Source organism: Saccostrea cucullata, unplaced genomic scaffold (assembly GCF_032062105.1).
Source record: "Saccostrea cucullata isolate Sc308-1 unplaced genomic scaffold, CSIRO_AGI_Scuc_v1 ctg16107, whole genome shotgun sequence".
NCBI lineage: Eukaryota > Metazoa > Mollusca > Bivalvia > Ostreida > Ostreidae > Saccostrea > Saccostrea cuccullata.
Window position 1 is genome coordinate 1 of NW_026940630.1, and position 6,196 is coordinate 6,196.

Genomic DNA, 6,196 nt, shown 5'->3' on the forward strand with positions numbered 1-6,196 from the left:
TGCTTTGCCAACCAGTACATTTGTAACATTGTTGACCAAACGTGTTGTAAAAGATTCTCTGCGACTTTTTGAATTGGGGAAAATATTTGTCTACAGATTTTTCTTGAAATTTCAACTAACCTAATATTTTTTGCTGCGTCAATTTCATTCTTGACAAATGACGGTTCGGGTTTGGTGCTGTAATCTTAATTTATTTCTTAATTAATTCCAAATCGGCGAAAGGAAAAACTTTTTTAGAAATTCTGCTATCCGTTATAAGCTTTTGCAAAAAGTAGCAATTCAAATGCTTTCCAGCAGTCAAAACCCATCTTGGTACAGATACATTTAAAGAACTTTAAGTGTTGAATGTAATAAATGTATTTATATAAAAACTGTAATATTTTCAAATTATTAAAAAAATGAGTCTTTTTCAACGTTTGTTAAAAAAAAAATCAATGATCACTGATGAAAACTAATGTTCCATGACGAGGCTTAGAGACAATAAATCTTTACTCTGCGGCACGTGTTTTTTGTAATTAGCATCTTTTTGTGATCATTATCAAATTTTAAAAACTGGTTCACTAAAAACACAAAACACAAGCAAAATGAGCATTGAGAAAGAGGGGACGGTGTTGGAATGGTGATATTTACAGTGGACCTTCAGATATCCGGACGCCAATATCCGGATGCTTCATATGGACGATTTTTCATCGGAACAAAATATTAAAATGTTATTCTGTCTTGTTTAAATGGTGATTCAGATATCCCGATGCTTCACATACCCGGGGAAAAATTTACGGGAACCAAACGTCCAATAAATGAGGGTCCACTGTATTTTTTAAAAAAATAAAAAACCAGTATCAGAACCCTTTAAAAACACTTTTTTTATAAGATGCGCGTCATTTTCATCGCCAATTTATCGCCATATGAAACTTTGGAAAAATTTAACCAAACCGGAAGTGACCTTAATCTTCGTCGAGGAAAAGGTTTCGCGTTACAACAGATTAAAAGGTGTTAAACTCTGAACCTCTGTCGCTGAAATGCCCAAAAACTGCTCCAAAGGGGTGGAAAACGGACCCCAAATTGAAAGGTCCGTATCTCTCTGAATTTTCAAGCAATTTTCAAAGTCTTGGTGTCATTGGAAAGCTCTTGGCAAGTTCCGTCCACTGTCCGAAGATGGTTGTTAAAGATCAAAAAGGAGAAAAGTTGCGAGAGATGAAAGATGTCTACGTAAGCCGCGTGGGTACACCTAGGCCATATTTGCTCTTAAAAGCCTAAAAAAAATGGCTTGATCTTTCTACACTTTACGGCATTCGATAGACCTTGTCCAGAGCTCTCTGACAAGCCCAAGAATTTGAAAATCGGTCCAGAAATAAGGATTTTCTGCCGTTTGCAAGCCTTTTGAGCATATCGCTTGTTATTCGACTTTCTGCTCACTGAAACGACAATATCATGACGCGAGCGTAAAGAGCTCTTCAAGACCTTTCCAACGACACCAGGGTTAGGGTTAGGGTTAGGGTTAGGTTAGGGTTAGGGTTAGGGTTAGGGTTAGGGTTAGGGTTAGGGTATAGGGATATGTACGAAGATGCCCATGGATTAAAGTGCCCAATTAGGTCAACTGCGATTAAAGGATTAGTGAAAATGAAAGTGGAAAGTGAAAGTCACGGATAAAAGCAGTAGTAAAGGACAAAGAGGAATTTTCAAAAGCTCAAAAAACTTTCTTATTTTTTATCGGATCAAGACGAGTTTGGTGTCGTTGGAAAGGTAAGAAAACGGACAACTTGACTAACTCAGACACATAAAACCCAGGTGACGGGAAAAGGGAGAAAAATAGCTTCTTATTTACACCAAAGAAATTGACAAATGGAGAATTTTTGACCATTTTCAATCTTCAATATCTGGAGAATGGCATGCAATCGACACACTGCTCTTATGTCAGGGAGACACCCTAAAACAGACTCATGGTAGCTGCAAAGAGTTGGCAAAATTGCGTTCTCCTTCTAAAGATATGAAGGACTAAACATGCTGCCGAAGAGATCTGGACCAAAAATGGGTTTTGCTCGGAGACGAGTTAGAACTGCGTTCCGCGCTAAGTTCTTTCTCCGGGCGATAGCGCGAAAACGGTGAGAGATAGAGGCCCTAAACTCGTACATTAAAGTTGAAGAAGACCTCAAGGAATCCACATACCAAAGCTCAGTCTGCTAGTCCCAAGGGCGTGTTACCTATAGGCATGTGAAGAAAAGGTGCCGTAATTCCGGTAGGACCGGAAGGCAACGTCCTCCGTAGTCCAAAAATTGGGACGAAAGGGGACTCTTCGTTTCGTAAAAGGTTCCATAGGCCTCGATACCCAGACCTGAACCTCTGTCGCTGAAATGCCCAAAAACTGCTCCAAAGGGGTGGAAAACGGACCCCAAATTGAAAGGTCCGTATCTCTCTGAATTTTCAAGCAATTTTCAAAGTCTTGGTGTCATTGGAAAGCTCTTGGCAAGTTCTGTCCACTGTCCGAAGATGGGTGTTAAAGATCCAAAACGAGAAAAGTTGCGAGAGATGAAATATGTCTACGTAAGCCGCGTGGGTACACCTAGGCACTAATTTGCTCTTAAAAGCCTCAAAAAATGACTTGATCTTTCTACACTTTACGGCATTCGATAGACCTTGTCCAGAGCTCTCTGACAAGCCCGAGAATTTGAAAATCGGTCCAGAAATAAGAATTTTCTGCCGTTTGCAAGCCTTTTGAGCATATCGCTTGTTATTATTTTCTGCTCATTTTTAGTGATATGTTATTTTTTGCAATTTCAAAATGCATTTTTAAAGAATTTTTACAAAAAAACGTAATTAATTTTAAGTGATTCTTTTTCGATCTTGGCCACCCTCGTTTAAAAATGCCAAAATTGAATCCGCGCTTACAATTCTACCATAGGGATTTAGAACACTAATGGTTAAATACAAGTAGTTGCTCATTTCCATGAAGTCTTTTAACTTTATCAGGGTTTGGGTTAGGGTTAGGGGTTAGGGTTAGGGTTAAGATTAGGGGTTAGGGTTAGGGGTTAGGGTTGGGTTGGGGTTACGGTTAGGGTTAGGGGGGGCACTTTGACGTTTTGCGTGTGCGGGATTGCGGGACTCTGCCTTTTTTATCACGTGATTGTCAATCATTTCATCGTGAAAGTAGAATTTCTGCAGGATTTCTGTCGATTTGGACGTTTATATACTGTTTGTTTTTAATGGGTGTTTTTCTTGATGTAAAATAATATTTCATTTGTTTTTTTTAATTCTAATTATGATTATTGTTTGAGAAGCAACGGCATTTTTTTTTAAAGGAAGTAATACATAACCTTACCTTATTTTTGCATTAAAAATTTACAAGTATAATGAATTATTTGTTTTTAAAGAGGAAAAGTTTTGATATTTTTTTTTTCCCTTTTAATAGTACCTGGAAATTTAAAGTGTATTTTCAATGGTTAATTAGGATATTTTCCCTTTTTAATTACACAATAACAACATATTGATTGAAATTAAGGTCATTTAAGTAAACTTAAAATGATGCTGAGTATGCACATCAGTGTACTCTATACCCTAGGGAACCTTGGTATATCCCGGGGTCCCCGGATACCCTGGTATCCCCGGGTTTAACCCAGGGATACCGGGTTTAACCCGGATATCCTAGGTTTAACCCGATTTCCGGGTTCAACCCGGTTCCCGGGTAAAACCCCAGGTTAAGGGTTAAACCCAGGATATACCTGGGTATTACCATGGATAATCAAGGATACCCTGGGTTTCCCTGGATAAACCCAGTTTAAGCCAAGATATACACGGGTTTAACCCGGGTTTAAACCCGGGTATAACCCAGGGAAAACTTGGCCATGTACAGGGTAAATATTATTGTGAAACCCAGGTATACGATGGGTTTACTTTGGTTTTCTACTGGTTTTTTACTCTTTTTTCATATTTATTTTACTTAATGAGTATGAGAGCATATAACTTTTTGCTTTCCAACATTGTGAAGTAGGATTTTTTAGTATTGTTAGTACAATTTTAATATAAATGATTTATTATAAAAGAGACCTTCTATTATTTTATATAAGTAAAGTTAGCTTAATCTTAATGTATATAAAATTCAATGAATATGACTGGTTGTTTTTTTATTTTAAAGATGAATACCGAGGAAAATGAGCAGACGTTTGCGGAAACTGTGAGGGAGAACATGAATTTAGAGAATAGGTATTATCCTGTGAGCGAGTACCCATGTTATTGTTGAAAAGAGATAACGGGTATTCGTAAGAAGCGTGACAGTTGACGAAGCAGAAAGAGATGTTTGGCTTCAGTACACTTTTATATTGATGGATGTGTTATTGAACTGAAGAATTTAAATGGAATACGAATGCCAGTTAGACATAAAACACCTTTCCGAATGAAAAGGATTTTAGTGAGATTAGAAGCACTTTAAAGAAACATATCAATTTAACGGAATATTAAAAAAGGAGTTTATGAATTTCAGCAGCTTTTTGGGTTTCAATTGTTTTACGAAAGAAGATGGGAGTGTTGGATAGCCATGATACCTGTACACAAGAAAGGTTCTGTAGCTCTTCCGAAACAGATAACCCAAAAACAAACTTTAATACTTTCCTTGCACTAGAACAAGATTCAAAATATACTCGCAGATTATGCCATGAATGGAATTGCTTCAAAAACACTTATAAAAAAGATATAGGGATGCCGTAAAATGTTCGTGTTACCTAAGACGTTCTAAAATACGTTCTGCTTTACGACTGCTCTGAACACATCTCTTTAACAGGATTCAGGCCAGTAATATTTTGTTTTGTTTTGGAGAAAAAATGACATACTACCATTATTGACTTTGATGGGGAAGAGATATGTAGGTCAACTGTTCATGCAGCTGTAGACATTTCCACGGATGGTGAGGTGGATCTCTTGGGGCCCACCTCGGGTTTGGGGGAGGAAGTAATCGGCTTGAGAGGTGTATTAAGCACATGTTTATCACTTACAACTGTGGAAATTTTCAAAGCAATCAGATGGAAGGCCAATGGATATTAAGAATGGTTTACAAAAGGTTTGTCGCTTTCCAGACCAGTTACAGTTTGTTCAATTTTATCCAATTACCCTCACCCCAATTGTCATTTCATCCAGTGTCGGCTTGCATTGGTGGAGGTAGTGATTCCAAGGCCGACAGCAGAAGCTTTCCTCCGAGATGCAGAACATTACATATCAACTCTAGAGAGCAATTGGGTGCTAATAGAAAGAGTGCTTGTAGACTAGAATTTGTTTTTCCCAGGATACCGCATTATCTGACAATCTGCATGCTTTGACTTCATAGATTTAATAAACTTACAGCAACTTCTGGAAAATGTGCCTTTGTTGGCTCCCTTGCCACCCCAAAATAGTTGTATCAGACATTTGGGCTTGTGGATGTGTAAAGAACTTGGGAAATTCTTGGAGGGTTTTCAGAAAACGGGAAATGTGCTAACCACGTGGCAATTTTATCAATTAGAATTAGCCAATGAAAAATTGCTCTTGGGAAAACCACTCTGTTCAAGGAGTACAACTATTCAGTTAATCTTGGACCCGGAGCTTTGGGACCGAGTCGAATTTGAGGACCAATTTGGTTTCTTGTCGCTAGACGTCTATCAAATTGCATGCAAAACGATCGAAGCATCCCTCCACCTGAAATATGGACGAACTCGGAAATGATCTGTAAAATGATTGCAAGATCAGTGGGTTTGCACGACCATTTGGATGCCAGCTATGGCGTCATTGGTAGACATTTCGTAGGTGCATTGCTTCACGACTTACACAAATGGCATAGTTGCTATTACGTTCTTTTATACTTCTTTGGAAATAAAATTACAAAAAGGTTGCAAAAGGGGCTGTGACTCTAAATGCAAAAAGCTGTTACAACAAAAAAGAACCCAAAACAATTATTTCCAAATGTGCAGCTTTTAAAAAAACCCCCCAGTTAAAAAAATTGCAGGGTGGATTTCTAGCCCAATTAAAAAATTTCCCGAGTAGACAAACCGCATGAAACATATTCACTTGGTCTTTTCATGGAAACTTTTGGAATATTGTCAATGATCAACAGTCTCCCGAAAAAAAGAAAGTAAGCAACAAATGATGTCTGACCTAATTAGAGGTGATTGGAAAAAAGCGGACTAGTTTATGAAGCAAGCTGAAAAAAACTCCAAAGGTACTTCCTTGGGTGTCT

At 38.0% G+C, this 6,196-nt stretch overlaps 1 pseudogene; it reads left to right on the plus strand.

The window, feature by feature from the left end:
* The first annotated feature begins 2,487 nt into the window (after positions 1-2,487).
* Positions 2,488-5,867, plus strand: LOC134255724 (uncharacterized; annotated as a pseudogene).
* The last annotated feature ends 329 nt before the right edge of the window (positions 5,868-6,196 follow it).